The sequence below is a fragment of the Marmota flaviventris genome, chromosome 3 (assembly GCF_047511675.1).
Source record: "Marmota flaviventris isolate mMarFla1 chromosome 3, mMarFla1.hap1, whole genome shotgun sequence".
Lineage (NCBI taxonomy): Eukaryota > Metazoa > Chordata > Mammalia > Rodentia > Sciuridae > Marmota > Marmota flaviventris.
The window spans coordinates 78,856,671-78,879,281 of NC_092500.1; the positions used below are offsets into that span (position 1 = coordinate 78,856,671).

General features: G+C 36.9%; 1 protein-coding gene and 1 pseudogene across 4 annotated transcripts in view; one reads left to right on the forward strand and one right to left on the reverse strand.

Moving 5' to 3' along the window:
* Positions 1 to 22,611, reverse strand: part of Bicd1 (BICD cargo adaptor 1) — a 223,939-nt gene that overhangs the window by 140,947 nt on the left and 60,381 nt on the right. The gene's annotated exons all lie outside the window — the stretch shown is intronic.
* LOC114091615 (large ribosomal subunit protein uL24-like) lies at positions 16,002 to 20,805 on the forward strand (annotated as a pseudogene).

Below are 22,611 nucleotides of genomic sequence, written 5' to 3' on the forward strand. Positions count from 1 at the left end.
AGTGTACCTTTTCCCCCACATCCTCTCCAACACTTATTGTTGTTTGTATTCTTAATATAGCTGCCATTCTGACTGGAGTGAGATGGTATCTTAGAGTAGTTTTGATTTGCATTTCTCTAATTGCTAGAGATGATGAACATTTTTTCATATATTTGTTGATTGATTGAATATCCTTTTCTGTGAAGTGTCTGTTCATATCCTTGGCCCATTTATTGATTGGGTTATTTGTTTTTTTGGTGTTTAGCTTTTTGAGTTCTTTATATACCCTAGAGATTAGTCAGAGAGCCTTTTTTTTTCCTTTATTAATTTACCAGTTATACATATGACAAATACCTTCCCCAGTCTTATTTATTTTTTTATTTATTGGTACTGCGGGGATTGAACCCAGAGGTGCTTTACTACATCCCCAGCCCTTTCTTATACTGTATTTAGAAACACTAAGTTTCTTAGGACCTCACTTAATTGCTGAGGTTGGCATTGAACTCACAATCCTCCTATCTCAGCCTCCAGAGTTGGGGGATTACAGGCAGGTGCAACCAGGCCCAGCTCTTTCCCCAGTCTTTTTTTTTTTAATATTATTTTTAGTTGTAGATGGACACAATGCCTTTATTTTGTTTATTTATTCTTATGTGGTGCTGAGGATCCAACCCAGTGCCTCATACTTGCGAGGCAAGCACTCTACCACTGAGCCACAACCCCAGCCCCCTCGCTCCCCCAGTCTTTATGGCTTGTTTCTCACTTATTTGGCAATGCTTTTGATGAGATGAAGTCCTGTTTATAAAGGATGGGTTTCTGTTCCCCAGGTTTTCATCAGTTATGTATATGTATATATAAAACAAATATTTTCTGCCAGTTTGTGACCTCCTTCCTCCATCCCCACTCCTACTCTTTTAGTTGTGGCTTTTGATAATGTCCTTGCTTTTAAATTAGTCTAATGGCCAACCCTTTCTCCTATGGCTAGCACTATCTTTGTCTCATTTAAGAAATCCTCCCCTCCCCCAAGGTCATAAATCTATTCTCCTTTATTTCCTGCCAAAAGTTTAAAAGTTTTGCCTTTTATATTTAAGTTCCTTAATCTACCTGAAATTGATTTCTGTGGATGGGATGAAGTACCGATCTATTTTAATTATTTTCTATATGAATAATCAATTTCCCTCGCACCATTTAATGCACTGCCCCTCCCTTCCCACTTATGTGGACTGCCAAGTCAGCCGTAAATCTTATTGACAGAGTGTGTCTGTTTCCAGGCTAGCCTGTAACGTCCCAGGGATGTGGATAAGGTACTGAGGTGAAGGACAGTTCCTATGAGAAGGAAGGAGAACATTATATCATCTACATCTTAGTCATTAAGTTAGTTATACTTTGAATTTTCTGCTTCAAACCGGACGCTGTTACTAAGGTAGCCTAAAGCCAATCTAATGACGAAAACAGTGGCTTTGTACAAAAGGAGCAAAGCCATACTGGTGCTGAATGTATCAAACCTTTTTTCATTATGTAAGTAATGTGTGTGTGTGTGTGTGTGTGTACATTTATATATGTGTGTGTGTGTATATACACATATATAAGATTAATGAAAATGTAATACACAAATCAGCAAAAAAAAGAAAAAGAAAAAAAATTACCTCTTATAGCAATTTTTCCTGCCCCACCCCCACAAATTTGGTAAGTTCAGGTTCTCCACATCTTTGCTTACCATTGCCCACTAGCCCTGGAGATCCTAAATATTTGTTCTTCCCCATGTTTGAGCCTCAAACTAGGATCTGGTGTTCTACCTGGTGAAGTTGTCTCAACTACAAAGGATTCCATGTGCCCAAGTGGAGAGCCTTCCACCCTTTCTCTCACTAAAACTTCTCCAGGTTCCTAATATTTTGTTGCTGGCAGTGTGATACATGTCAAAAATCTTGGGATCAAATATGTTGAAAACTACTGTCCCATAATTATTTGTATATGTTCAGTGTCATTTTTGAGGGTTCACATCAACTTCTTTTGGTTGGGTTAGAAGCTGGTCTCTTACGACAACAGCCATGATCCCAATACAGAGACTTCGAGAATCAGCACAAGGAAAAATACGTGTGCTCAGCAAGAAATTCCAAGAGACTGCTTGCTTTGCAGAATGTCAATCCAGAAACAAAACTGAACTGCATACATTTTCTGATTATTATAACCAGAAAGAAATTCACATGTCTAATAGATTCCGTCTTTTTTCAACAAATATGTACTAAATATATAGGCAAACTTTTTTCCTGGGTCTTGTCCCATGAGTGTCTTTGTCTTTAAAATGTAGATAAGATGAAATTATTTAAGTCATCATAAGTTATATTCTAGGTATCCATGTATAAAAGTAGTAAGTAATAAGGTTCACATTCTCTTTCCCAATTAAAAATCAAACCTTTCCCCTAGTAAAAATTAAAGGAATAATTTTTTTTCCTTATTTTCCTCCTTTGCCCTTTCTTTTTACCATTACTCTTTCTTCCAATGAACATTCATTAAGTGCCCTATGTATTTAAGTGCCAAATTGCTGGCTTCATTATAGTGTATGAAAAAAATCTGGAGGATTTATTTATATGCATGTTTTGTATAAAAGCAAGTCTATCCCTTTCAAAGACAACTTGTTAAGCCATTCATTCCATTCAACTCAAGAAAACAGAGTGAAATCAGCTGAGGCTGTGACCTCACTACAAGGCCCCAGATAATAGGAATATCTCAGAGGAAATTATCCTAGCTCAGGGCTCAGAAAAGGAAAGCCTTGTTTCAGAAGAAAGAACCATAGAAAGGAGGCTTTCTTTGCAGGGGGGGGGGGGGAGTGGGGGGCGGGGGTGCTTGCTTCATACTAAACCAGAAAACAAAAACAACAACAACAAAAATGTGGTGTCTCTTTTGAAAGCCAAAGAAGAAAGTAATTAAGGACCCTTCCAGATCTTGCAATTATTGACAAAAAGCACTACTGACATGAAATTATCAATATGACCTACAGTTTTCTTTGTTCCATATTTTTATGGGTGCTTTATAGTTGCACATAATGCTAGGATTTGTTGTTACACGTTCGTACACGCACGTGATATAGCTATATAATTTGGTCAATATCCTTCCCCAGTATTTCCCTTTCCCTCTCCTCCTCCCTTCCTGGTCCCCCTCCTCTCTTCCACTGATCACCCCTCGATTTTCATGAGATTCCCCATCACTACCACCCTTCTTTTCCTTTTTCTTCTCTAGCTTCTATATATGAGAGAAAACTTGCACAATGATTGGCCTTCTGAGTTTGGCTTATCTGCTTAACATGATGGCCTCTACTTCCATCCATTTTCCTGCAAATACCATAATTTCATTTTTCATTATGGCTGAATAAAAGCCCATTGTGCACATGTACCACATTTTATTCATCTGTCTGTTGACGGACACCTAAGCTGGTTCCAGAGTTTGGCTCCTGTAAATTGTGCTACTAAAACATGGGTGTGCATGCATCACAATAGTAAGATGACTTTAATTCTTTAGGATAAATACCAAGGAGTGGTATAGCTGGGTCATATGGTGGTTCCATGCCTAGTCTTTTAAGGAATCTCCATACTGATTTCCATAGTACTTGTACTAATTGACATTCCCACCAACAGTGTAAAAGTGTTCCTTTTCTCCACATCCTCTCCAGCATTTATTATTATTTGTATTCTTCATGGCTGCCCTTCTAACTAGAGTGAGATGAAATCTTAGTTTTGATTTGCATTTCCCTAATTGCTAAAGATGTTTAAATTTTTTTTCATATATTTGTTGGCTGTCTGTACTTCTTCTTTTGAGAACAGTCAGTTTAGTTCATTTGCCCATTTATTAATTGGGGTATTTGTTTTTATGGTGTTAAGTTTTTGGAGTTCTTTATACATTCTGGATGTTAATTCTGTCAGAAAAGTAGGTTGCAAGGATTATCTTGACCATTCTGTAGCGTCTCTCATCACATTCTTGCTTGACTTTTTTGTTGTGCAGAAGCTTTAAAATTTGATGCCATTTCATTTATTAATTCCTAGTATTATTTCCTGATCTTTAGGGGTCTTATTGAGAAAGTCATTGCCTATGGCTATATATTGAAGTGTTGACCCTATGTTTTCTTCTAGGAGTTGCATAGTTTCTGGTCTAATTTCTAGGTCTTTGATCCACTTTTTTTTTTTTTTTTTTTTTTGGTACTGAGGAGTGAACTCAGGGGCACTCAGCCACTGAGCCACTGACCCACATCCCCAGCCTATTTTGTATTTTATTTAGAAACAAGAGTTGTTTAGCATCTGGCTTTTGTTGAGGCTGGCTTTGAATTTGCATCCTCCTGCCTCAGTCTCCCAAGCCACTGCAATTACAGGTGTGTGCCAGCATGCCCAGCCTTTGATCCACTTTGAGTTAAATCTTTGTGCAGGGTAAGAGGAGTCTAGTTTCATTCTTCTACTTATGCATAACAAGTTTTCCCAGCACCATTAGTTAAAAAGGCTGTCTTTTCTCCAATGTGTATTTTTGGCAACTTTGTCAAGGATCAGATGACTGTAGATGTGTGGGTTTGTCATTTTCTCTTCTGTTCCATTGGTCTATCTGTCTGTTTTTATGCTAGTATCATGAAGCTTTTGTTACTATAACTCTGGAGTATAATTTGAAGTCAGGTATTGCTTTTTTGGCTTAGAACTGCTTTGGTTATTATGGCTCTTTTATTTTTCCAAATGAATTTTAGTATTTTTTTTCCTAGTTCTGTGAGAATGTCATTGGTATTTTGATGGGGATTGCATTCAACTTGTATATTGGTAATAGTCACCTAGATTTTCTTAAAATTCATTCTACTTTCTATGTAGAATAGATAAAGTACCTATTATTAAGAAAAAAAAAATTTCTTGAACATATTTTCTCTTTTGCTCTGTATTCAGGTACTTAACATTCTTCCTGGTTAACAAAATGAATTAAATATATGTTTTGAGTGCATCTTCTTGTCCTCATGTGATGTGATTTTTCCCTTGATTTTTAAAAACTGCCTGAGTCTAAAATGATTATTTGTCATAGCAGATAGTAATGTCTAATTCCGCATACAAGGCTCTGTAACCTGTCAGTGAGTAAGTGACAGAACCTGTATTCAGAGCCAGTGGCAGAATCTGCCTTTGGCTATACTATGCTGTCCTCAACCGAAATGCAGCAAGAAGCTAGAAATTAGGAACCTCTAATAGAAACATTCATGAGACAATATGAAACTTTTGTTCTGGACTTATGGAAAGTGAGAAAATTAAAAAGTAGTTTAAGCCGAGTAAGAAATGAGCTTGTTCAGACTAAACTGGAGCAAAAGTTATCCAGTTATCTCTGTCCTCATCCTCTATGGGGCAAGAAACTACGAATTGCTGACACAAAATCCACTCTTCTCACTCCCTTACTACAGAATGCTGATTCTGTTTGGGTGACAATGTTCCCAGATAGAAGGCTACTTCACCCCAACCTCCCTAGCTGCAAGGGGTATACAAGGACATGTGAGCAGAAGTTAAGGGGATGGAAGCCAGGGAACTGATTTAGTTGAGATAGATATAGATAGACAGATAGATAGATAATTTTTTTTCTTCTTTTCCCATTCTACTTTCTTAATGGACATGACCTGATGGCCCAAAACAATCTACAGTTTCAGTACAAAATACTAATGGTATTTTCCCAGATATAGAAAAAGCAATCCTAAAATTTGTATGGAACCACAAACAAACAAAACAAACAAACAAACAACAACAACAACAACAAAAACCCTGAATAGTCAAAGCATCTTGAGAAAGGACAAAGCCAAAGGCATCACACTCTCTGATTTCAAACTATATGGCAAAGGCATAGTAAACAAAAAACTATGGACGTGGCATAAAAGCAGATACAAAGACCAATACCAATGGAACAAAATAGAGAGCCCAGAAAAAAAAAAAAACCCACACTGGTCAACAATCTTTGACAGGGTACCAAGAATACACAGTGGGAAGAGACTCATCTCTTAAATAAACAGTGTTGGGAAAACTGGATATCCACATGCAGAAGAATGGGACTCTTGCCTTATAGCTACATAAAAGCTAAAATGGATCAACCATAAGAAGAAACAATAGGAGAAAAGCTCCTTCACATTGGCCTTGGCAATGAGTTTTTGAACATGACACAAAAAGCACAGGCAACCAAAGCAGAACTAAACAAGAAGGGCTATGTCAAATTTAAAATTTTTGTGTAGCAAAGGAAACAATCGACAACATGGAAAGGCATCCTATGAAATGGTTAAAAATATCTGCAAACTATTTATCTGATAAACTGTTAATAACAAAAACAGAGAGCCCTGGGTGCAGCTCAGTGATACAGCTCCTGCTTAGCATGTATAAGGCATCATAATCAATCCCCAGCAGCACATAAGAAAAAAAATTGTTAGGATGTGGTTGTGGCCCAACATAAGATCCAGGTGGGCTTGAGGAGAACATGTGCTCTGCTCCTGTTGAATGACATGCTGGGTGTGTGTCTCTTAGGTCCATTGGTTTACAGTGTTTCTCAAGTCTTTTTGTTTTCTCATTGATTTTATGTCTATATGATCTACCCAAGGGTGAAACTGGGGTGTTGAAGTACCCTGCTAATATTGTATTGCTGCCTGTTGTCCCCCTTGGTTGTGTTAATATTTGCTTTATGCATTGAGGTGCTCCGGAGCTTTGTGTGTGTGTGTATTGTATTTATAATTGTTATTTCCTCTTGATGTGACCTCATTATTACTGTACATAGTGACTTCTGTGTCTTGTGAAAGACACTGACTGAAAGTCTTTATGGTCTGATGTAACAAAAGTCACCCTGCTCTCTGTTGGTTACCAGTGGCATGGAATGTCTCTTTCCACCCCTTCACTTTCAGTCTATTTGTTTTCTTAAGGCTAAAGTGAGTTTTCTCTCAGCCACAAATTATTGGATCTTGTTTTTTCCTTCATTTGGCCAATTTTTGCTTTTGATTGGGGATTTAAAGTAATTATTGATAATTATGGACTTACTGTCTTAATTTTGTTGTATGTTTTGGGTATTTGTTGGAAGTATTTTCTTTGTGGTTACCATGGGTCTTACATAAAACATTTCAGTTATAACATTCTAATTTAAGCGGATAACTTCAATCATCTACAAATACTATATGTTACTTCTACCTTATTACACAACCGATGTCAGGCTTCATAACGTTTTATATTGTGTATCCATTAACAAATTATTGTAGCTATAATTATTTTTAAAGATTATGCCTTCTAACTTTTATGCTAGAGTTGAAATAAACTTTTATTGTCCACTTACCCATGGCTGGTCTGCCAGATATTATTCATGGACCACACATTTCTCTTTGATTGTGCCTTAGGCCTCACCACATCTCTGATCTGCCATTATAGTGAATATTGACAAGGCTTGGATAGGGAATGGGGGGGGAAAGGAAGGCAAGAAGAAAAAGAGAAAGAGAATATGTAGTGGACTGGTCAATGGGAGAGTGAGGCTCAAGAGGTGGTAAGACTATCTGCTTTGTACATTATTTGGTAATCTTTTTAACCAGAGAATCTAAGTATCTTTTTTAGTCCATGTCAAAATGGCTTTGTAAATCACTCACTATACCCTAAAACTCATGGTGCTCTTCCTCGGGGTTATTCCTCCTTAAAGGTACTTTCTAGGTTCTAACTCCATATCCTCAACAAGCTGATTTTGCATCCATGATTGAATTTCCTAAGGTAAAACTGTGAACCTAAGGATGAAGTTTTCCTATCAGGCTCCATGAGGAAATAAACACGATAAACTTGAAAATATTTTTATTTAACCTTCGTTAAATTTAAAGAAAGAACACATGGGTGATGAAAGTGCTTAGTGAGAGAGTTCAAGAAAACTTTGAAACAGGTAATTTAATAACTGAGGGTGTTGGGTCCATATTATGTCACGTCACCAAGTACTTTTTTTGTCATCTTGGGAGCACAGTGAACAAAGAACACATAGATGACAGACACACCCATCTGCTTTAGGTGTCTATGTGTACACGCTATCTCTTGTCAGACTAATAGGCAGATTTCTTTTTTTCATTGGTTCTTTTTAGTTACACATGACAGTAGAATTCATTTTGATATAGTTATACAAGCACTGTATATATCTTATTCTAATTAGGTCCCCATTCTTATGGATGTACATGATGGTGGGATTCACTATGGTGTGTTCATATATGTACGTAGGAAAATTATTTCAGATTCATTATACTTTCCTTTTCCTACACCCCTCTTCCCTTCTTTCCCCTTTGTCTAAACTACTGAATACCTATTCTTCCCCTCTCCACCCTTATTGTGGGTTAGCTTCCACAAATCAGCACTTTCTGCTTTCAGGGACTGGCTTTTTTCACTTAGCATGATAGTCTCCAGATCCATCCATTTCCTGTCATATAGTAATGTCATATAGTCATTCTTCTTTAAGGTTGAGTAATACTCCATTGTACATTTATACCACATTTTCTTTATCAGTTCATCTGTTGAAGGCACTTAGGTTGGTTCTACAGCTTAGCTACTGTGAATTCAGCTGCAATAAACATTAATGGGGCTGCATCACTGTAGTATGTTGATTTTAAGTTGGTTATAAGCCAAGGAGTGGGATAACTGGGTCAAATGGTGGTTCCATTCCAAGTTTTCTCAGGAATCTCCATACTGCTTTCCATAGTAGTTGCACCAATTGCAGTCCCACCAGCAATGTATGGGTAAACCTTCTTCCCCACATCCTCACCAATATTTATTCTTATATTCTTGATAACTGCCATTCTGACTGAAGTGAGATGAAATTTCATTGAAGTTTTAATTTGCGTTTCTCTAATTGCTAAAGATGTTAGAGATTTGTTCATAAATTTATTGACCTTTCAGAACAGGCAGCTTTTAATTGTTTTAATGTCAGGGAAGCTCTCTGGCAGGCAATTTTATACCACAGAGGACTTAACCTATAACCTTAAGATTATGTATATTTGTTATAAAAAACTGAATTTCTTAGAACACAAATTATAAAAGATCTTTTTACACAAATTTTTAAACTATGTTTGACATAGAAAATTGATTTTCTCACTCACCTTGCTATAATTAATTCAATGTCTACAATTTTGCTCATTTTATTATAATTAACCTCACCAATATGTAAACTAGAGAGTCTCATGCTTCTCAGGAAAAAATACCCAGATTCACTTAATAAGATATTTTACTCCTGGTTACATAGTGAAATAAAATAACATTTACAGCAGGTTCATTTCCAACACCGCAATGCCTAATGTCATTCTCTGCATACTTGGCAGGCTGTTTGCCCAGGTGAACAATATATTGTTCTAATAAGAACTGTTTGCCAAGCAGAGCAAACTGTTTGTCCTGATAAATTGATTTGCAAGAATTTCCCAAAGCAAACACTGAAGTTATTTATTAATTTACAGTCTTATCTTCCTGGGCAAGAACTTCCTGGAACAAAAAAAAGAAGTCCTGTCAATGCAAGTGGGCAGCTGAGTTCTATTATCTCCCGTTGCATGTGTTACTAACAAATGGCTAAGGAGAAAAAAATTGAATGAAATAGAGGAATTTTTAACCATAGAATTGTAGAGGTGGGTGATTAGGCTAAGCACATAAATTCACCATAGAATTAACTGAGACCCAGATAGTCCAAATAGCCTGCCCAAATCCACACAGTAAGAGAGTAGACAATAAAACCCAGATATTTTGCCTCCTAATCCAATGCTCTACCCATCACATCACTCAGTTACTGCAACTAGTCCTTTAAACGTGGAGAAGTAGAGGTAAATGTATTACAACACCTATAAATGGCTTCCAGGACTTTGAGCATCCCCATAAATGTAATACAGATTTAAGCAAAGACACAACATTTGCAAAAATTGTCAACTCTTACAACTTATAATGAAAATCTTAAGAAATGAATGTAGTCTTATTCATTTTATGTCTATGGAAACCACAACTATATGCTTCTGCAAAAATGTCCATTCCATCATTTGTTCATCTGCATTCTAGACTTGAACACTATTAATCTAAACCCTCATGTAAACTGGTACTAGTAAAGAACTTTGGGAGCACTCCAATGTCACGACTGTCACCAATGAAACATTATATAAAGATCTGATGGTTTTTTGTTTTTTTATTACTCAATCATCTAGAAAAGGTAATATCTAGACAACACGTCTTATGTTTAGGTTGCTGAGACCGTGGAAAGATTTACAATATATCACATAGAGAAAAGTTTTCTGCTGTCCAAGGCTCTATGATTTAACATGGTAGACACTAGCTCCATGTGACCATTTAAATGCAAATTAAGAAAACAAAATTTAAAAATCAGCTTTTTGGTCACATTTTTATATTTTTACAGTAGAAATGTATGTGAACTTTCAGCAATTTTTAGGGGTATCTTGTATTTGGCCACTTTACTATTGAATATATATCACTCTAGTAAATGTGCAAGATTAAGTAAACAACCAAGCAAGGTTATATCAGTCAGGGTAATACATAACAAAGAACCACAAAATCTCAGTGTCTTAACACAACAAAGCTTCATTTGTTCCAATCTGTGTTCAAAGTTGATGTTTCTGGTCAGATGAGTTTCCCCTGGATACATCTCTGCTAAGCAGTGATTTGGAGAGACAGGCTCCTCTGAATTCACTCCACCAATGGAGGGAGAGTGGAGGAAGGGAGAGACAGTGTGTACATGGGAGCATTTTGGATTTTGTCAAATATTTGGGAACTAGGTCTGGAAATGTCACACATCATTCCTCCCCATAATCTATTGACCATAAATAGTCTTCTTGTCCCACAAAGATGTAAAGGGGAAGAGAAAGCTGTCTTCCCATAAGCCCAAGAAAATGAAATGGTGTGGTGAGCACAGAGTGCTCTCTCTGCCACAGAAATCAGGTAACATACAGATTTCGTCATTCAAATACCTGAGAACCTGTTTAAAACAGGTCCCAAGTGGTAGATTGTATTATTGGTCAAAAATATTCAGTGTCCCTCACCTGGAAGGATTATACATCTCTATCATACCAATGCCAGGCTTGGCTGTTTGACCCCTCTCTGGCAGGGCTGCACATCCAGAGTGGCCATCTGACTCAGTTTATAAAATGTGGATGGTATGGGATGTGCCACTGTCAAGCAGAAGCCTTGAGAACCTTTGTACATTTCCATTTCTATTGCCCTCTGCTGAAAGACTAGCAAAGCTCAGAGAGGGGTTGCTCCTTTAGCATATGCCTTAGAATGACCATTACATGGGATAGTATCTTGGTTACTTATAATGATGAATGTCCAGAGATAAACTCTTGTTGTACGTCCCTGAAATTCTGACTTGTGCTTATTACTTTTCTACTCATAAAATACATTTTGTAAATTAAAGAAAATTTAGGTGTCAGAAATTTTGTACATAACAATGGAAATCAAGAAATCAAAAGCTGACAGAAAGCTGGACGTGGTGGTGCATGCCTATAATTTCAGCAGCTGGGGGAGGGGGACATGGGGGGAAGGGTCTCAAGTTCAAAGCCAGCCTCAGAAGAAGCAAGGTGCTAAGCAATCCAGTGAGATTCTGTCTTTAAATAAAATACAAAATAAGGCTGGGGATGTGTCTAAGTGGTCAAGTTCCATCCCCAGTACCCTGGCCCCCCAAAAAAGTTGACAGAAAATTTGTCCATAATTCGTCTACCTATTTCCAAAGTTTCAGGCAGAAAGAGTCCTATCATCCTTACTTTGCTTTTTTAAAGAGTCCAAATTCACTTGACGTTATTTGAAGCAAATTCTCATTAGATCTTAAATGAAGGGGAGAAAAAAACAATCATCAACCACATGGCATTGTAGTTATAGTCAATTCCTGACTATTCAAGGAAGTACAATAGCCAGAAATCAGTGTAGGCTGGTAAGATGGCCCAGGCCTGTGATACCAGGGAGGCTGAGGCAGGAGCATTGTAAGTTCAAGGCCACCCTGCAGAACTTAGCAAGACCCTATTTCAAAATAAAAAATAAAAGAGCTGAGGATATAGCTCAGTGGTAGAGAGCCCATGTACCAGAGAGAGAGAGAGAGAGAGAGATTAGTGTAGCATTCAGTGTAGAAATTAGTGTAGCACTCAAATCAATAAATGTTTTCTCCTTGCAAGGCACTGCATTAGAGATCATCAAAGATGATCAAATGCTTCACAGCACCAGAAAATGCTGGCTGTCTTCAGCAGTCCTGACTATGAGTATCAATATTCCTATTTAAAAACTAATAGCAAAATGGCCAAAAGGCATGTAGAAACAGAGAAATAAAATAAGAAACATGAATTTTCTAACCCACTGGACAAATAAAGCTCTGTGAATAATATTCATCAAATTTTGTGATAAATCATAGCAATGCCTTCAACTCTCCACCATTTCCAACCCTCTGGTTTCCTCAAAACAATTTCTAAAACTTTAATGAATCAAAAAACTACGAATCTCTTCAGGTCAGTAAATTTTTATTGTGCACAGTAGCAGACAGTGGGAACTGCAGAGTCCCATCCTTGGAAGTGAATCATCTACTCAGGAGAGAAATTTACATATAAGAAAATACTGGAAAATTACAATCAAACCATGCATGGTGGTACATGCCTGTAGTCCCAGCTACTCAGGAAGCTGAGGCAGGAAGACTGCTTGAGCCCAGAAGTTCAAGGCCAGCCTGGACATCATAGCTAAATCTCTGTTTCTCTCTCTCTCTCTCTCTCTCTCTCTCTCTCTCTCTCTCTCTCTCTCTCTCTCTCACACACACACACACACACACACACACACAGAGAGAGAGAGAGAGAAAGAGAAAAGAAAACTACAACAGAATATAGAATGCAATTGTGCCATCAAAAATCAAAATTTTATTCTTCCTGTAAAAGCAAAAGAACACATTAAGATATTTTTACCACCCACACTCTGAACTGGGTCTACAATGAGCAATTTCCTATTTTACACTGACATTCTTTAAATTCTCCTTTATTTGAATTGAAATAAATGTATGCACATCTAAACAAGCATACCCTGGTGGTTCTTCATTTCCATCAGCTAATTAAAAGCAGCTGCAACAATAATCTTGGTGAACAGAATGCACCTTGGAGCAATCACCACTACAATTCCACCAAACACCACAGTCTGGTCCAGACAGACCAGCAATTTACTTCTCCCCTGCGATTGGCTGCACCAGGATTTCTAGATCAAGTCGGGCTTTGGTAAATTGATGAGGTGAACATAGATACAAGGAGAAAAATCTAATCATGCTAAAATTACATAGGTCAGTGTTTTTCTCTATTAGAAGTAGAAGTAAATTCTAATTTTAAGCAACAGTTGTTAAGAAAACTTAATTATGTTTTTAAAGCCAGTGAGGGAGAAATGATATTTTCTGATACAATCATTAACTTAGCTAAATTTGAAAATGCACTTGAAATAGAATCCTTCACATACAGCATAAGATAACCAGCTGTCTTATTGCCATTTAGATGCATAAAATAAAGGGCTCCTGATGGTAACTTTTAATGATTTTAAATGTTAATCAGGAAAAGAATTGAGATTAAAAATAAATTATTTTCATTTTGTAGCCATAACTACTGTACACCCTGGCTTTAAATATGATAAATTGGCAAAATGTGGAATTCTCTATAAACACCTCTTTAATACTTTTAAGCATTGCTCCAAATGCCAAAAATATTCCTAAATTCATTTCTGGCTCTACTGTAAAAAGTAATATTCTAATTTCTGGGTAAAGATGGATTGAAAACACATTTTACTCTCTGAAACTCCTCTAAAGCTACAGTAAAAAAATTTTTATAAAAGTGTTTTTAATGCCCACAAGAGAATGCGATAGGAGACAATCTCTACAAACTGTTAAAAAAAAAAAAAGCCAGATACAGATGGCCAAGGAGTGAATGATAATGCAAACCTGGGAAGCAAATTCTCCTTCATTAATAACACCATTGTAAAGAGATTAAATGAAATGTTACAAAACCAGTACAGAATAAATGCTTGCTTTTAACATTAATAAAGTATTTACAAAGGGCAATCTTTTGGAAGACAGCATAACATTTTGAATTAGGAAATAAGAACCAGGAATGAGAATATTGTGAGGAAAATCTAACCTGCTAAGGCCAGAGTGGACTAAAGGAAAATGAAAAGGCTCTATTTTCAACTCTTCAAGGGAACCAGGTAATTCCTTAGGACAAGGGTAACTTGGCCTAGGAAATCTTTGCAGAGAGACTCAAGGAAGAGCATATTTAGAAATATGAAAAGATAAAGAAATTTTAATAATCTGACCCAGGAAATCCCAGAATAGAATGTGTACCAGGTGCCTATTTTGGGGCCTCTGTTCCCCATTAGATGAAAGGTTAAGTGCAGCTGAGATTCTTCAGAGGACGTTCGAGAAGAAGACATCCGTTTTGAAGAAGGAGGAAGAGAAGAACCAGGAAACTTGTCCTTGGCAAGTGACTTCAAGGTCCAGGCAGGAAGTCCTCTGGATTCTTTGAGAGAAGCACTGGAGCTGATGATAGGACCCTGAAATCTACATCTCGATTCAACTGACTTTGCCACTTCATAAGGGGAGTCTAGACTTGGGCTATGATTAACTAGGGCTCTGCCTCTTTACCCAGTGTAAGGGCAAATCCTCTATTTCAAGTCCTCTTCAACACTGGGTATGTGGCTCAGTGGTAGAGCACTAGCCTAGCATGAGTAGGGTCCTGGGTCCCAGGCTCAGCACCACAAAAGATATGGATTACTTCAGCCTAATATGCAATTGTCACAGAATTTAAAAAAAAAAAAAAAAAAACAGTAATATTATCACTATGAAAATTACATTGTTTATTCCCATAGTTTTTAGCAAAGTTAGCACCTTGGAAATCAAGAAAGTAGAAATTTAGATTCCTTTAATATTCAACCTATCACATCATTATATTTTAAACACTGGACAGCATAAATAGGAAGACAAACAACTTACCTCAAAATGTGTTTTATCTTATATTTTAAGAAGGGATCAATATTTTTCTGTCAGGTTCAACTTTAGCTAATATGGAATCATAACTGTACCAATAATACAAAGTGTCTACTTTGTAATGGCCACCTCATCTGGAAATTGATCTGATCATTTATTTAAAATTTAAGTACATATTCTTGGAACTGCTTCAGGTAGGAATGGCATCCGGACTCTGGTGTAAACAGGCTTTTCCACAGAAGCTCTTGGTCAACTGAGGAGAGGCCTGCTATTTCTGCAGAGCCACGGGCTGTTACTTCACACAAAAACGCGTAGCAGGGTCCCTTCACTACGAGGAACAAGTCCTTTTAATGGATATTCTGATAGATTTATTTACATTTCAGTGGTCTTTAAAAAACTATAAAATACATCATGCTTTTTTCAGATAATATTTTAGATTCCAAAATGTGTCCTACTTCATATGGAAAAAAAGAGGCTGCCCTCTGTCAAAAGTTGAGAGCTTTTTGAACTAAGGAACAAACAGCTTCTTTTCCCTGAAATGAAGTGTGAATGCCCTCAATGAAAACGTAGTGCACAAGCCTCTCTCAACATAGCTGACCCCCTAGAAATGAGTCCTGGCCTGTGGGGGCCAGGACAGCCTACAGCAGTAACAAAACAACTCCCTACATCAGCATGGGGGATAGCTGACATTTTTCTCTCCTCAGTCAGCTGCCAGGTTTCTATACATATCTAGAGTCTGTTCAAAACCAACAAGTATAACCTGCCTGAGTTTTTAATATTGCTAAGTCATGAGATCCCTACTGCTTGTGGTCCATCCACCAGGTAAGACATCCTGGAGTAGAGACTCCAACTGGAACCAAAGCAAAGGTAATTGAATTCTAACCCAATCAAATTCCAAATTTAGTTCTATAAATCAGGGACTAATTTGCTGACCCAACAAACAGGTCAGTCCCCATAACTCTGATTCTGCCTGCCTGTCCTGTCCTTGAAACTGTAGCTTATGTCCCATCAAGAACTGTGGCCTCCTATTTTGTGTGTTCATCACTGAAGTGGCAGCAGCCAGAATGAAGTTCAATCCCTTTGTGACTTCTGACTGAAGCAAGAACCATAAAAGACATTTCTACACACCTTCTCACATGGACAGGAAGATTATGTCTTCCTCTCTTTCCAAAGAGCTGAGAACAGAAGTACAATGGGCAACCGTGCCCATCTGAAAGGAGAGGGAAGTTCAGGTTGTACAAAGACACTATGAAGGTCAGCAGACTGGCAAAGTAGCTCAGGTTTACAGGAAGAGGGGTGTCTTGTGCTTTGAATAGGGTGCAGCAGGAAAAGGCTAATGAGGCTAATGGCACAACTGTCCCTGTGTGCACTCACCCCAGCAAGCAGGTTAGCACTAGACCAACACTGGACAAAGGCCTCAAGAAGATCCTGGAATGGAAAGCCAAATCTAGCCAAGTAGGAAAGGCAAAGGGCAGAGATAAGGAAGAAGCAACTAGAAGATGCAGTAATACGTTAATCTCATATATAATTTTCATTTAAAAAAAAAACTGATAAAATGATATCTTTAGAAAGGGAAGAGTACTCAGGCCTATTTAGTTGCAACTGGCTGGCGTCAAGCACTGAAGTCAGATGGGGAGCACTTTTGACCAGGGTGTTTTATTTTAAATGCTCAAGCCCTGATCTCTTCATACTGTGCCCTTTCCTTGTATGGTGAGGATGATTTCTTGCTACTATGAACCAGAATTATTCTGGGTTCTGAGAGTTATACTGAATCTTAAGAAGGGAGTCCCATCCTCAAGCATTCTACTATCTAATTAAAGATATGACTAAATCTCATGAAATTACAGCTAGCCCAAGAAAAGTATCATTTAAGGAATGCAACTCTGTTTTGTTGATTCATACTTCCAGAAATAACTTCTGTTCTTTTCCCTCATCAGATTAAAAAAATAAAAGCAACAAAGCCCATCAACCACACAATCATACTAGCACAGGATCATAGAATGCAACTGGAATTTTCACTTAATATGCATTCTAAACACATGTGTAGCACTATTTTTAACAGATGGAAATAATTTCTTTAAGCTGATCTTTATGCTGTTTCCAAATTTTTCAACATTGTGAAGTTTTTGCAATCAATACTATTTTACATAGTAATACATAGTAATCTCTTTTCTATAATCATATATATGTTTTCTTTATCCTTGCTTCCTTTTCTTAAAAGTTAACTCCTCTCTCTCTCATCCTCACCCTTCAGAAAACCAAGGTTTAAAACAAGTATCTTTGAAATCTTTTCCTTTCCCTATAGAATGGGAAACCTATATACATGTTATTGTTCATCTCACAAAATTTGGATTATACTATACATACCATATATGGGCAACTTATTTCACTAAAAAAGTAAATAAAAACTTAAAAAATGAAAATTATATCATATTATATAAGCAAATGACATGGAATTATTATTTATTTTTGAGACAGAGTTTCACTGTGCTGCTGGCGATTAACTCCTGGATTCAAGCGATGCTCCCATGTCAGCCTCCCAGATAGCTGGGGCCATCAGCAAGTGCACCAAGCCCAGTTTTATGGCATGGATTTTATCCATTCATTCCTCTTCAGGTTTTTCTCATTATACAAAATGATCTTTGTATTCATAGACTTGAATTTTGGTAATTTTATTTCTTTAGGCTAGGTTCTAAAATTTGGGATTGATGACCTAACAATTACATGTAATTTTAGTTTTAAAATATTTGGCCAAATAGCTTTTCCAAAAGAAGTCACATTCCTTCCAGTAAATGAATGTACTCTTTTCTTAATTTTTTAGTACTGGGAATAATCACTTTTTCTGCTAACCTGAACCAGAAAATGGTATATTAATGTTACTTTAATATACATTTTTCTGACAAAAACTAAGGTTGTATATTTTTTCATGTTTGTTGGCCATTTAGATTTTCTCTTCTGTAAAGCCTAGTGCCATCTTTCGTCTTTTGTAAGATTTATTTCAGGAATGCTAAAAGGGTCTGTTTTCAGGAAATCTATATGAATACTTTGTTATATAAACAAAGGAAGAAAAGCAAATGAATTCCCACAATACATTTGGTAAAATTCAGCAGCTAGGCAAAAGAGGGAAAGCTTTACTAAAACTATTTAAATATGATAAAAACTGTTTACCAAAAGCAAACATCATACTAAATGATAATGCACCAAAATAATTTCCATTAAAATCAGAAAGGGCTAGTAGGGATATAGCTCAGTTGGTAGAGTGCTTCCCTCCCTCCTATGCACAAGCACATGGGTTCATCCCCAGCACGACAAAAAAATAAAAATACCAAAAAAAAAAAATTAGAAACAAGACTGACAATATCTCCATCATTATTGAAAAAATATTAAATGTTTTAGAAGTTCTAAGAGTAAATAAAACAATCAGTAACAATATGATAAAAGAAATTATAAATATCTCCAAATTGTACATTATTTAGAAAATCCAAAACATGATATTTTAAAAACTGTAATTCTAACAGACTTTGTAAAGTGATGTAATGCCAGATAAAAGTTAGCAGATAACATACAACTGCCCGGTGACCTAGTAATGACACTTAGGTATTTACACACACAACAAAATGAAATCATGTCTACAAAAAGACTTGTATAAGAATGTTCTGCAGCATCTTTGCTCCTAATAAACACAAACAAAAAATGACCAGAACATTCATCAATAGGAAAATGCATAAAGCATGATACACTGGCACACTGGAGTACTCTCAACAATAAAAAGGAACAAAGTATTGAGATGAGCCCAATAACAGAATGAACTCAGAAAACTCATGTTGCTGAAAGAAGCCAAAAAGCACACACTGTGTGATTTGGGTTACATGAAATTCTAGAATAAACAATACTATCCGTGCAAACTCATATTTATGAAATGTCCAGAATAGGCAAATTCACTGGAATAAAAAGAAAATCCATGGTTGCCTGGGTTTAAGGTGAGGATGAGAACAGGAATAAACTCTCACTGGGCATTAGAGATCTTAGGAAAATGAGATATTCTCAATTTGATGTATAGTTTTGGTTGCAACACTGAACAAAATAAATAAAAATTATTTAACTCCTTAAGTATTATACACTTCTTAAGTATTAAAAGTGGGTTTTTAAAGATACATACGATAGACTTTAATAAAGTTTTTTTTTTTTTAAAGTTAAAGAAAAAACTGAAGGAACTACCCACCTTATTTGCTGCAATAACCTAAGGATGTCAAAGTTTGGTATGAGTTAAAAACACAGGAAAAAAGGAAGGAAAGGGAAAATAAAGAAAATTATTGAATGTCATCTCTAACTCTTTTTAAGATATCTTTTATTCAATCATTCATTCATTCACTAGACCTGCTAGAATGCTGGGGATAAAACAATAAGCAAGGCAAACATGATCAACCTCTTCTTACATTCATAAGAAGAAACAAATCCCAAAAATCAACTAAAAATGTTTGCACATATTAAATGCTATAAAAGTTCAAGTAAAATAATAACTTTTCTTTATAATAATAATAACCAGGTAAAAGGGAAATTTCCATTTTTCCATTACAAAAAAAATCCTATAAAATATGAGGAGAGGAACACATCTTAGGTGAAGAACACTATAACACTCTTATTTTTAAAAACCAAAGAAGAAGATTTGAATAAATGTAAATACATTCCATGATGGTGAATCAGAAGATTTCATTCCATTTATATTCCCAGTGAGGTTTTGGAGCTAAATGATTTCATTTGTTAAAAAATAAAAATCTAGAAATAACCCAGAAAGCTATTTTAAAAACAATAAGAAGGCTTTACTATTTTAAAATTTCCATTAAAAGCCAGGCAGAGTGGTGCATTCTTGCAATCGCAGTGACTCAGGAGGCCAAGGCTAAACCACTACAAGTTCAAGGCCAGACTCAGCAACTTAGTGAGATCCTATCTTAAAATTAAAAAAAAACAAACAAAAAAAACTTACAGGTCTTGGGATGTAGCTTAGTGGTAAAGTGCCCCTGGGTACAACCCCCAGTACCAAAATAATAATAATAATAATAATAATAATAATAATAATAATAATAAAATTTCTGTTAAAGACAGTGCTTTCAAACATTACAACACTGGCCTGCAAATAGATCAGTGGAGCAAAACAGAAAATCTGGGAAAAGATTGAATATAAACAGAGCTAGTGATTCATTTCATAGGGCAAGATAGTTAATAATGTTGACACAACTGGTCATCCCACTAGAAGAGAATAATCATTCTACTTTAATTGGAAAAAAACTTTAACTGGAAAATGGAATTTAAAACTTTAGAAGAAAGTTAGGAATATTTATATAATTGAGGGATTTGGTACACATTTTTGTATACAACAGAAAATGAACTTGTGTAGGCACCTTTGTGTAGGCATCTTACATTCTTATAAGAAAAAAAGGTATATAAATAGAGAAAATAAGAAAAAACAGTACAGAAGGAAAAACTATTTTCAAAATAGACAAAGTAAAAATATTCACAAGTAGACAAAGAACTCCTATGAATTCATGGGGAAAACAATGAACTACCCAAAAGAAAAAATGTGATGATGCATTTTTATTTCTGCCATAAACGTTAAAATATGTTGACGATCATTATGTGGAAGGTGTTTTAGAATTCTGTGGGAAGAGTCAGACTAGTTTTTGTTTTGTTCTGTTTTTTGTTTTCATCTGAAAATAATTTCTGGAAATCTAAATAAGAGCCTATTTGTGGGGAAAAAAAAAACAATTCCTAGAGATTCCATATTCCTTTAGAAGTTAACACTAGGTAAGCATGACTCTAAAAGTTCTTTTTTCTCTTTTTTTAGAAAAGGTTTCCCAGAAGCTAAGGTAAACTGCAGTTCTCACGGACAGTGGAGAGGCAAGTGCCTTCCACACAGGCAGGGAGTAAGGAGACAGCCAGTCGGGTAAGCAGGACGGAGCTTCCCCAAGTGGAAGTGAGTACCCAGCAGGTACCCAACTGAGGGTTGGTCACCAGCTCTCTACATAAGCAGAGAAGGACCCTGGCCAGCCAGCTGGGAGCTGGGGCGGGGGTGAATTAGGCATTTTGTACTATGGGTATTAGTTATGCTGTTGCCTGATAAGCTGGTGATGTTGGCTTAACAAGTCAACAAGGCCTACTCAAAGATGAGAAGGGGAAAAAAAAAAAAAAAAAGATGAGAAGGAGAACGGAGGATGGCTTGGCCTACCTAGGGCCTGATATGGGGTGGGGATCAATACTGAGAATGTAAGTACCTTAAGAGAAAAGACCGGGGCTGGGGCTCAGCAGTAGCACACTTGCCTGGCATGTGTGAGGCACTGGGTTCGATTCTCAGCACTGTGTATAAATAAATAAAATAAAAGATTTACCAATAACTAAAAGAATGTTTAAAAAAATTTTTTTAAAAAGAGAGAAAAGACTTTGCCTCATTTAGCAGTGGATCCCCAACACTGGAACTGTGTGTGGCCCATGGTAAGCACATAGGAAATGAGGGCATGTGCGATCTACCCGTCAGACCCTCCTGAGAATAACAGCAGTCATTCATAATATTCCCTGGAGGATGGAACCCATCAGACTTTTCTACACAGGAACAAGATAAAAGAGGTCTGAGTCCTGGGAGTTCTTCACACCTTTAAAAGACCTAAAGTGTGGCAAGGACCAATGGCAGGTAGGGAGTGGAAGAGAAAGTAACTTCAGCAGGCTCTCCCGTAAGCCCCCAAGACAAAGCTCTGGACTCTGTTCTCTTATCGCCTTTTGTCTCAGAGGGTGATTTCCTCACCACTGAAGTGTCACGATCAGAGATTCAAGTGTGAATTTAGAAGTAAGGAGGCAGAATAGCTTGCTTATGAGTACATTTCCTTGCAAGACTCCAAGGTTTTTGAGAGAAGGAACCTCCTCTTTCATTCCCTATAAACAGTACCTAGAATAAAACCAAACCAGCTACCCCTTTCCCAAAACACCTAGCTGCTTGTTAACTCCAGTACCACATCACTAGCACCTACCCCCTCCTCTTTAGGTAATGGATCATTCTAGACTTCCACATATATAGGTAGATAAAAGCCAGCTGGCCATCTGTGCGTTGGTGCCCAGTCCTGGGTAGAAGCAAATATAAAAAGAAGAGAGAAAAAAAAAAAAAAAACACAGGAGAAAGGAAGGAAAATTCTGTCTTGCTGTCTAGTGCTAAAGCTATTTCAGGACTATAATTTTAAAAATATAAATAACAAATCACAAAAAGGGAAAGCACTCGTATTGCTATCTCAGTCATAGCAGGACCACAGCAGAAGCCTTACCATGCGCTCCAGATGGTGTGAACAAAAAGGGACCCGACTGAGGAACCACAGAAGGAGCAAGAATTGAAGGCTGCACATGCAGATCTTAAGGTACAACGGAAAGGAAAGCAACAAAATCTTGCTCAGCCGCCCAGCCCTGTATGTCACACTCCCTAGGGTCCTAGTTGATAATGTGAATACATTTTAAAGCAGCAGTAAAAGGCTATTTCCAGTTCCCAGCATGTCCCCAACATGGAGCAGCTGTGGCTGCCTCTCTCTGGAACACTGCAGGCCACGCTGGCAGAGGGAGGCAGAATGACACATCAAACAGGTGCGTCTAAGGCTCCCACCTGAAAGAGACATATGTTGAGGCTGTTCACGCTCCACAGGG